Consider the following 13,145-nt stretch of genomic DNA (forward strand, 5'->3'; position numbering starts at 1 on the left):
TTGTATTGGAAATACTTACTTCTAGGGACTGGACACTTGTATTGGAAATACTTACTTCTAGGGACTGGACACTTGTATTGGAAATACTTACTTCTAGGGACTGGACACTTGTATTGGAAATACTTACTACACTTACTTCTAGGGACTGGACACTTGTATTGGAAATACTTACTTCTAGGGACTGGACACTTGTATTGGAAATACTTACTACACTTACTTCTAGGGACTGGACACTTGTATTGGAAATACTTACTTCTAGGGACTGGGCACTTGTATTGGAAATACTTACTTCTAGGGACTGGACACTTGTATTGGAAATACTTACTTCTAGGGACTGGACACTTGTATTGGAAATACTTACTACACTTACTTCTAGGGACTGGACACTTGTATTGGAAATACTTACTTCTAGGGACTGGACACTTGTATTGGAAATATTTACTTCTAGGGACTGGACACTTGTATTGGAAATACTTACTTCTAGGGACTGGACACTTGTATTGGAAATACTTACTACGCTTCTGGGCACTTGTATTGGAAATACTTACTTCTAGGGACTGGACACTTGTGTTGGAAATACTTACTTCTAGGGACTGGACACTTGTATTGGAAATACTTACTTCTAGGGACTGGACACTTGTATTGGAAATACTTACTTCTAGGGACTGGGCACTTGTATTGGAAATACTTACTACACTTACTTCTAGGGACTGGACAATTGTATTGGAAATACTTACTACACTTACTTCTAGGGACTGGACACTTGTATTGGAAATACTTACTTCTAGGGACTGGGCACTTGTATTGGAAATACTTACTACACTTCTGGGGACTGGACACTTTTATTGGAAATACTTACTTCTAGGGACTGGGCACTTGTATTGGAAATACTTACTACACTTACTTCTAGGCACTGGACACTTGTATTGGAAATACTTACTACACTTACTTCTAGGGACTGGACACTTGTATTGGAAATACTTCTAGGGACTGGGCACTTGTATTGGAAATACTTACTACACTTCTAGGGACTGGACACGTGTATTGGAAATACTTAGTACACTTCTAGGGACTGGACACTTGTATTGGAAATACTTACTTCTGGGGACTGGACACTTGTATTGGAAATACTTACTACACTTCTAGGGACTGGACACTTGTATTGGAAATACTTACTACACTTACTTCTAGGGACTGGACACTTGTATTGGAAATACTTACTACACTTCTAGGGACTGGGCACGTGTATTGGAAATACTTACTTCTAGGGACTGGACACTTGTATTGGAAATACTTACTTCTAGGGACTGGACACGTGTATTGGAAATACTTAGTACACTTCTGGGGACTGGACACTTGTATTGGAAATACTTACTACACTTACTTCTAGGGACTGGACAATTGTATTGGAAATACTTACTACGCTTCTAGGGACTGGGCACGTGTATTGGAAATACTTACTTCTAGGGACTGGACACTTGTATTGGAAATACTTACTTCTAGGGACTGGACACGTGTATTGGAAATACTTACTACACTTCTGGGACTGGACACTTGTATTGGAAATACTTACTACACTTCTAGGGACTGGACACTTGTATTGGAAATACTTACTTCTAGGGACTGGACACGTGTATTGGAAATACTTAGTACACTTCTGGGGACTGGACACTTGTATTGGAAATACTTACTTCTAGGGACTGGACACTTGTATTGGAAATACTTAGTACACTTCTGGGGACTGGACACTTGTATTGGAAATACTTACTACACTTACTTCTAGGGACTGGACACGTGTATTGGAAATACTTACTTCTAGGGACTGGACACTTGTATTGGAAATACTTACTTCTAGGGACTGGACACTTGTATTGGAAATACTTAGTACACTTCTGGGGACTGGACACTTGTATTGGAAATACTTACTACACTTCTGGGACTGGACACTTGTATTGGAAATACGTACTACACTTCTGGGGACTGGACACTTGTATTGGAAATACTTAGTACACTTCTAGGGACTGGACAATTGTATTGGAAATACTTACGGGACTGGACACTTGTATTGGAAATACTTAGTACACTTCTGGGGACTGGGCACTTGTATTGGAAATACTTACTTCTAGGGACTGGACACTTGTATTGGAAATACTTACTTCTAGGGACTGGGCACTTGTATTGGAAATACTTACTACACTTCTGGGGACTGGACACTTTTATTGGAAATACTTACTTCTAGGGACTGGGCACTTGTATTGGAAATACTTACTACACTTACTTCTAGGGACTGGACACTTGTATTGGAAATACTTACTACACTTCTAGGGACTGGGCACGTGTATTGGAAATACTTACTTCTAGGGACTGGACACTTGTATTGGAAATACTTACTTCTAGGGACTGGACACGTGTATTGGAAATACTTAGTACACTTCTGGGGACTGGACACTTGTATTGGAAATACTTACTACACTTACTTCTAGGGACTGGACAATTGTATTGGAAATACTTACTACACTTACTTCTAGGGACTGGGCACTTGTATTGGAAATACTTACTACACTTACTTCTAGGGACTGGACACTTGTATTGGAAATACTTACTACACTTCTAGGGACTGGGCACGTGTATTGGAAATACTTACTTCTAGGGACTGGACACTTGTATTGGAAATACTTACTTCTAGGGACTGGACACGTGTATTGGAAATACTTAGTACACTTCTGGGGACTGGACACTTGTATTGGAAATACTTACTACACTTACTTCTAGGGACTGGACAATTGTATTGGAAATACTTACTACGCTTCTAGGGACTGGGCACGTGTATTGGAAATACTTACTTCTAGGGACTGGACACTTGTATTGGAAATACTTACTACACTTCTAGGGACTGGGCACGTGTATTGGAAATACTTACTTCTAGGGACTGGACACTTGTATTGGAAATACTTACTTCTAGGGACTGGACACGTGTATTGGAAATACTTAGTACACTTCTGGGGACTGGACACTTGTATTGGAAATACTTACTACACTTACTTCTAGGGACTGGACAATTGTATTGGAAATACTTACTACACTTACTTCTAGGGACTGGGCACTTGTATTGGAAATACTTACTACACTTACTTCTGGGGACTGGACACTTGTATTGGAAATACTTACTTCTAGGGACTGGACACTTGTATTGGAAATACTTACTTCTAGGGACTGGACACTTGTATTGGAAATACTTAGTATACTTCTAGGGACTGGACACTTGTATTGGAAATACTTACTTCTAGGGACTGGACACTTGTATTGGAAATACATACTACACTACACTTACTTCTGGGGACTGGACACTTGTATTGGAAATACTTACTTCTAGGGACTGGACACTTGTATTGGAAATACTTACTTCTAGGGACTGGACACTTGTATTGGAAATACTTAGTATACTTCTAGGGACTGGACACTTGTATTGGAAATACTTACTACACTTCTGGGGACTGGACACTTGTATTGGAAATACTTACTACACTTCTAGGGACTGGACAATTGTATTGGAAATACTTACTACACTTACTTCTAGGGACTGGACAATTGTATTGGAAATATTTACTTCTAGGGACTGGACACTTGTATTGGAAATACTTACTACGCTTCTAGGGACTGGGCACGTGTATTGGAAATACTTCTAGGGACTGGACACTTGTATTGGAAATACTTAGTACACTTCTGGGGACTGGACACTTGTATTGGAAATACTTACTTCTAGGGACTGGACACTTGTATTGGAAATACTTACTACACTTCTAGGGACTGGGCACGTGTATTGGAAATACTTACTACACTTCTGGGGACTGGACACTTGTATTGGAAATACATACTACACTTCTGGGACTGGGCACTTGTATTGGAAATACTTACTACACTTCTGGGGACTGGACACTTGTATTGGAAATACTTACTTCTGGGGACTGGACACTTGTATTGGAAATACTTACTACACTTCTGGGGACTGGGCACTTGTATTGGAAATACTTACTACACTTCTGGGGACTGGGCACTTGTATTGGAAATACTTAGTACACTTCTAGGGACTGGACAATTGTATTGGAAATACTTACGGGACTGGACACTTGTATTGGAAATACTTAGTACACTTCTGGGGACTGGGCACTTGTATTGGAAATACTTACTTCTAGGGACTGGACACTTGTATTGGAAATACTTACTTCTAGGGACTGGGCACTTGTATTGGAAATACTTACTACACTTCTGGGGACTGGACACTTTTATTGGAAATACTTACTTCTAGGGACTGGGCACTTGTATTGGAAATACTTACTACACTTACTTCTAGGGACTGGACACATGTATTGGAAATACTTAGTACACTTCTAGGGACTGGACAATTGTATTGGAAATACTTACGGGACTGGACACTTGTATTGGAAATACTTAGTACACTTCTGGGGACTGGGCACTTGTATTGGAAATACTTACTTCTAGGGACTGGACACTTGTATTGGAAATACTTACTTCTAGGGACTGGACACTTGTATTGGAAATACTTACTTCTAGGGACTGGGCACTTGTATTGGAAATACTTACTACACTTCTGGGACTGGGCACTTGTATTGGAAATACTTACTACACTTACTTCTAGGCACTGGACACTTGTATTGGAAATACTTACTTCTAGGGACTGGACACGTGTATTGGAAATACATACTACACTACACTTACTTCTAGGCACTGGACACTTGTATTGGAAATACTTCTAGGGACTGGGCACTTGTATTGGAAATACTTACTACACTTCTAGGGACTGGACACGTGTATTGGAAATACTTAGTACACTTCTAGGGACTGGACACTTGTATTGGAAATACTTACTTCTGGGGACTGGACACTTGTATTGGAAATACTTACTACACTTCTAGGGACTGGACACTTGTATTGGAAATACTTACTACACTTACTTCTAGGGACTGGACACTTGTATTGGAAATACTTACTACACTTCTAGGGACTGGACACTTGTATTGGAAATACTTACTTCTAGGGACTGGACACGTGTATTGGAAATACTTAGTACACTTCTGGGGACTGGACACTTGTATTGGAAATACTTACTTCTAGGGACTGGACACTTGTATTGGAAATACTTAGTACACTTCTGGGGACTGGACACTTGTATTGGAAATACTTACTACACTTCTGGGGACTAGATACGTATATTGGAAATACTTACTACACTTACTTCTAGGGACTGGGCACTTGTATTGGAAATACTTACTACACTTACTTCTAGGGACTGGACACTTGTATTGGAAATACTTACTTCTGGGGACTGGACACTTGTATTGGAAATACTTACTACACTTCTAGGGACTGGACACTTGTATTGGAAATACTTACTACACTTACTTCTAGGGACTGGACACTTGTATTGGAAATACTTACTACACTTCTAGGGACTGGGCACGTGTATTGGAAATACTTACTTCTAGGGACTGGACACTTGTATTGGAAATACTTACTTCTAGGGACTGGACACGTGTATTGGAAATACTTAGTACACTTCTGGGGACTGGACACTTGTATTGGAAATACTTACTTCTAGGGACTGGACACTTGTATTGGAAATACTTACTTCTAGGGACTGGACACTTGTATTGGAAATACTTAGTATACTTCTAGGGACTGGACACTTGTATTGGAAATACTTACTACACTTCTGGGGACTGGACACTTGTATTGGAAATACTTACTACACTTCTAGGGACTGGACAATTGTATTGGAAATACATACTACACTTACTTCTGGGGACTGGACACTTGTATTGGAAATACTTACTTCTAGGGACTGGACACGTATATTGGAAATACTTACTACACTTCTGGGGACTGGACACTTGTATTGGAAATACTTACTTCTAGGGACTGGACAATTGTATTGGAAATACTTACTACACTTACTTCTAGGGACTGGGCACTTGTATTGGAAATACTTACTACACTTACTTCTAGGGACTGGACACTTGTATTGGAAATACTTACTACACTTACTTCTAGGGACTGGACACTTGTATTGGAAATACTTACTTCTGGGGACTGCACACTTGTATTGGAAATACATACTACACTTACTTCTAGGGACTGGACACTTGTATTGGAAATACTTACTTCTAGGGACTGGACACTTGTATTGGAAATATTTACTTCTAGGGACTGGACACTTGTATTGGAAATACTTACTTCTAGGGACTGGACACGTATATTGGAAATACTTACTACACTTCTGGGGACTGGACACTTGTATTGGAAATACTTACTTCTGGGGACTGGACACTTGTATTGGAAATACTTAGTACACTTCTGGGGACTGGACACGTATATTGGAAATACTTACTACACTTACTTCTAGGGACTGGACACGTGTATTGGAAATACTTACTTCTAGGGACTGGACACTTGTATTGGAAATACTTACTACACTTACTTCTAGGGACTGGACACGTATATTGGAAATACTTACTACACTTCTGGGGACTGGACACGTATATTGGAAATACTTACTACACTTACTTCTGGGGACTGGACACTTGTATTGGAAATACTTACTGCACTGGACACTTGTATTGGGTATACTTCTAGGGACTGGACACTTGTATTGGAAATACTTACTACACTTCTGGGGACTGGACACGTATATTGGAAATACTTACTACACTTACTTCTAGGGACTGGGCACTTGTATTGGAAATACTTACTACACTTACTTCTAGGGACTGGACACTTGTATTGGAAATACTTACTACACTTCTGGGGACTGGACACTTGTATTGGAAATACTTACTGCACTGGACACTTGTATTGGGTATACTTCTGGGGACTGGACACTTGTATTGGAAATACTTACTACACTTCTAGGGACTGGACAATTGTATTGGAAATACATACTACACTACACTTACTTCTGGGGACTGGACACTTGTATTGGAAATACTTACTTCTAGGGACTGGACACTTGTATTGGAAATACTTACTACACTTACTTCTAGGGACTGGACACTTGTATTGGAAATACTTACTTCTAGGGACTGGACACTTGTATTGGAAATACTTACTACACTTCTAGGGACTGGGCACGTGTATTGGAAATACTTACTTCTAGGGACTGGACACTTGTATTGGAAATACTTACTTCTAGGGACTGGACACGTGTATTGGAAATACTTACTTCTAGGGACTGGGCACTTGTATTGGAAATACTTACTTCTAGGGACTGGACACTTGTATTGGAAATACTTACTTCTAGGGACTGGACACTTGTATTGGAAATACTACACTTACTTCTAGGGACTGGACAATTGTATTGGAAATACATACTACACTTCTGGGGACTGGACACGTGTATTGGAAATACTTAGTACACTTCTGGGGACTGGACACTTGTATTGGAAATACTTACTTCTGGGGACTGGACACGTATATTGGAAATACTTACTACACTTCTGGGGACTGGACACTTGTATTGGAAATACTTACTACACTTCTGGGGACTGGACACTTGTATTGGAAATACTTAGTACACTTCTGGGGACTGGACACTTGTATTGGAAATACTTACTTCTAGGGACTGGACACTTGTATTGGAAATACTTACTACACTTCTAGGGACTGGACAATTGTATTGGAAATACATACTACACTACACTTACTTCTGGGGACTGGACACTTGTATTGGAAATACTTACTTCTAGGGACTGGACACTTGTATTGGAAATACTTAGTACACTTCTGGGGACTGGACACTTGTATTGGAAATACTTACTACACTTCTAGGGACTGGACAATTGTATTGGAAATACTTAGTACACTTACTTCTAGGGACTGGGCACTTGTATTGGAAATACTTACTACACTTACTTCTAGGGACTGGACACGTGTATTGGAAATACTTAGTACACTTCTAGGGACTGGACACTTGTATTGGAAATACTTAGTATACTTCTAGGGACTGGACACTTGTATTGGAAATACTTAGTACACTTCTGGGGACTGGACACTTGTATTGGAAATACTTAGTACACTTCTGGGGACTGGACACTTGTATTGGAAATACTTAGTACACTTCTGGGGACTGGACACTTGTATTGGAAATACTTACTACACTTCTAGGGACTGGACAATTGTATTGGAAATACATACTACACTACACTTACTTCTAGGGACTGGACACTTGTATTGGAAATACTTAGTACACTTCTGGGGACTGGACACTTGTATTGGAAATACTTAGTACACTTCTGGGGACTGGACACTTGTATTGGAAATACTTACTACACTTCTAGGGACTGGACAATTGTATTGGAAATACATACTACACTACACTTACTTCTAGGGACTGGACACTTGTATTGGAAATACTTACTTCTAGGGACTGGACACTTGTATTGGAAATACTACACTTACTTCTAGGGACTGGACAATTGTATTGGAAATACTTACTACACTTCTGGGGACTGGACACTTGTATTGGAAATACTTACTACACTTCTAGGGACTGGACAATTGTATTGGAAATACATACTACACTACACTTACTTCTGGGGACTGGACACTTGTATTGGAAATACTTCTAGGGACTGGACACTTGTATTCAAAATACTTACTTCTCGGGACTGGACACTTGTATTGGAAATACTTGCTACACTTCTGGGCACTGGACACTTGTATTGGAAATACTTACTTCTAGGGACTGGACACTTGTATTGGAAATACTTACTACACTTACTTCTAGGGACTGGACACTTGTATTGGAAATACTTACTTCTGGGGACTGCACACTTGTATTGGAAATACATACTACACTTACTTCTAGGGACTGGACACGTGTATTGGAAATACTTACTTCTAGGGACTGGACACTTGTATTGGAAATACTTAGTACACTTCTGGGGACTGGACACTTGTATTGGAAATACGTACTACACTTCTGGGGACTGGACACCTGTATTGGAAATACTTAGTATACTTCTAGGGACTGGACACTTGTATTGGAAATACTTAGTATACTTCTACGGACTGGGCACTTGTATTAGAAATACATACTACACTTACTTCTAGGGACTGGACACGTGTATTGGAAATACTTACTACACTTCTGGGACTGGACACTTGTATTGGAAATACTTAGTATACTTCTAGGGACTGGACACTTGTATTGGAAATACTTACTACACTTCTGGGGACTGGACACTTGTATTGGAAATACTTACTTCTAGGGACTGGACACGAGTATTGGAAATACTTACTTCTAGGGACTGGACACGTGTTTTGGAAATACTTAGTACACTTCTGGGGACTGGACACTTGTATTGGAAATACTTAGTATACTTCTAGGGACTGGACACTTGTATTGGAAATACTTACTACACTTCTGGGGACTGGACACTTGTATTGGAAATACTTACTACACTTCTGGGACTGGGCACTTGTATTGGAAATACTTACTACACTTACTTCTAGGGACTGGACACGTGTATTGGAAATACTTACTTCTAGGGACTGGACACGTGTTTTGGAAATACTTAGTACACTTCTGGGGACTGGACACTTGTATTGGAAATACTTAGTATACTTCTAGGGACTGGACACTTGTATTGGAAATACTTACTACACTTCTGGGGACTGGACACTTGTATTGGAAATACTTAGTATACTTCTAGGGACTGGACACTTGTATTGGAAATACTTACTACACTTCTGGGGACTGGACACTTGTATTGGAAATACTTACTACACTTCTGGGGACTGGACACTTGTATTGGAAATACTTACTACACTTCTGGGACTGGACACTTGTATTGGAAATACTTAGTATACTTCTAGGGACTGGACACTTGTATTGGAAATACTTACTTCTCGGGACTGGGCACTTGTATTGGAAATACTTGCTACACTTCTGGGCACTGGACACTTGTATTGGAAATACTTACTTCTAGGGACTGGACACTTGTATTGGAAATACTTACTACACTTCTAGGGACTGGACACTTGTATTGGAAATACTTACTTCTAGGGACTGGGCACTTGTATTGGAAATACTTACTACACTTCTGGGGACTGGGCACTTGTATTGGAAATACTTACTACACTTCTGGGGACTGGACACTTGTATTGGAAATACTTACTTCTAGGGACTGGACACGTGTATTGGAAATACTTACTTCTGGGGACTGCACACTTGTATTGGAAATACATACTACACTTACTTCTAGGGACTGGACACGTGTATTGGAAATACTTAGTACACTTCTGGGGACTGGACACTTGTATTGGAAATACTTACTACACTTCTGGGACTGGACACTTGTATTGGAAATACGTACTACACTTCTGGGGACTGGACACCTGTATTGGAAATACTTAGTATACTTCTAGGGACTGGACACTTGTATTGGAAATACTTACTACACTTCTGGGGACTGGACACTTGTATTGGAAATACTTACTTCTAGGGACTGGGCACTTGTATTGGAAATACTTACTACACTTCTGGGACTGGGCACTTGTATTGGAAATACTTACTACACTTCTGGGGACTGGACACTTGTATTGGAAATACTTACTTCTAGGGACTGGACACGTGTATTGGAAATACTTACTTCTAGGGACTGGACACTTGTATTGGAAATACTTACTTCTAGGGACTGGACACTTGTATTGGAAATACTTAGTACACTTCTGGGGACTGGACACTTGTATTGGAAATACTTACTACACTTCTGGGACTGGACACTTGTATTGGAAATACGTACTACACTTCTGGGGACTGGACACTTGTATTGGAAATACTTAGTACACTTCTGGGGACTGGGCACTTGTATTGGAAATACTTACTTCTAGGGACTGGACACTTGTATTGGAAATACTTACTTCTAGGGACTGGGCACTTGTATTGGAAATACTTACTACACTTCTGGGGACTGGACACTTTTATTGGAAATACTTACTTCTAGGGACTGGGCACTTGTATTGGAAATACTTACTACACTTACTTCTAGGGACTGGACACTTGTATTGGAAATACTTACTACACTTCTAGGGACTGGGCACGTGTATTGGAAATACTTACTTCTAGGGACTGGACACTTGTATTGGAAATACTTACTTCTAGGGACTGGACACGTGTATTGGAAATACTTAGTACACTTCTGGGGACTGGACACTTGTATTGGAAATACTTACTACACTTACTTCTAGGGACTGGGCACTTGTATTGGAAATACTTAGTACACTTCTGGGGACTGGACACTTGTATTGGAAATACTTACTACACTTCTGGGGACTAGATACGTATATTGGAAATACTTACTACACTTACTTCTAGGGACTGGGCACTTGTATTGGAAATACTTACTACACTTACTTCTAGGGACTGGACACGTGTATTGGAAATACTTACTTCTGGGGACTGGACACTTGTATTGGAAATACTTAGTATACTTCTAGGGACTGGACACTTGTATTGGAAATACTTAGTATACTTCTAGGGACTGGACACTTGTATTGGAAATACTTACTACACTTCTGGGGACTGGACACTTGTATTGGAAATACTTACTACACTTCTAGGGACTGGACAATTGTATTGGAAATACATACTACACTTACTTCTGGGGACTGGACACTTGTATTGGAAATACTTACTTCTAGGGACTGGACACGTATATTGGAAATACTTACTACACTTCTGGGGACTGGACACTTGTATTGGAAATACTTACTTCTAGGGACTGGACACTTGTATTGGAAATACTTACTACACTTCTAGGGACTGGAAAATTGTATTGGAAATACTTACTACACTTACTTCTAGGGACTGGGCACTTGTATTGGAAATACTTACTACACTTACTTCTAGGGACTGGACACTTGTATTGGAAATACTTAGTACACTTCTGGGGACTGGACACGTATATTGGAAATACTTACTACACTTACTTCTAGGGACTGGGCACTTGTATTGGAAATACTTACTACACTTACTTCTAGGGACTGGACACGTGTATTGGAAATACTTACTTCTAGGGACTGGACACTTGTATTGGAAATACTTAGTATACTTCTAGGGACTGGACACGTATATTGGAAATACTTACTACACTTCTGGGGACTGGACACGTATATTGGAAATACTTACTACACTTACTTCTAGGGACTGGACACGTATATTGGAAATACTTACTACACTTCTGGGGACTGGACACGTATATTGGAAATACTTACTACACTTACTTCTGGGGACTGGACACTTGTATTGGAAATACTTACTACACTTACTTCTAGGGACTGGACACTTGTATTGGAAATACTTACTGCACTGGACACTTGTATTGGGTACACTTCTGGGGACTGGACACTTGTATTGGAAATACTTACTACACTTCTGGGGACTGGACACGTATATTGGAAATACTTACTACACTTACTTCTAGGGACTGGGCACTTGTATTGGAAATACTTACTACACTTACTTCTAGGGACTGGGCACTTGTATTGGAAATACTTACTACACTTCTGGGGACTGGACACTTGTATTGGAAATACTTACTACACTTCTAGGGACTGGACAATTGTATTGGAAATACATACTACACTACACTTACTTCTGGGGACTGGACACTTGTATTGGAAATACTTACTTCTAGGGACTGGACACTTGTATTGGAAATACTTACTACACTTACTTCTAGGGACTGGACACTTGTATTGGAAATACTTACTTCTAGGGACTGGACACTTGTATTGGAAATACATACTACACTACACTTACTTCTGGGGACTGGACACTTGTATTGGAAATACTTACTACACTTCTGGGGACTGGACACTTGTATTGGAAATACTTACTTCTAGGGACTGGACACGTGTATTGGAAATACTTAGTACACTTCTGGGGACTGGACACTTGTATTGGAAATACTTACTACACTTACTTCTGGGGACTGGACACATATATTGGAAATACTTACTACACTTCTGGGGACTGGACACTTGTATTGGAAATACTTACTACACTTCTGGGGACTGGACACTTGTATTGGAAATACTTAGTACACTTCTGGGGACTGGACACTTGT

The sequence above is a fragment of the Triturus cristatus genome, chromosome 4_1 (genome assembly GCF_964204655.1).
Source record: "Triturus cristatus chromosome 4_1, aTriCri1.1, whole genome shotgun sequence".
NCBI lineage: Eukaryota > Metazoa > Chordata > Amphibia > Caudata > Salamandridae > Triturus > Triturus cristatus.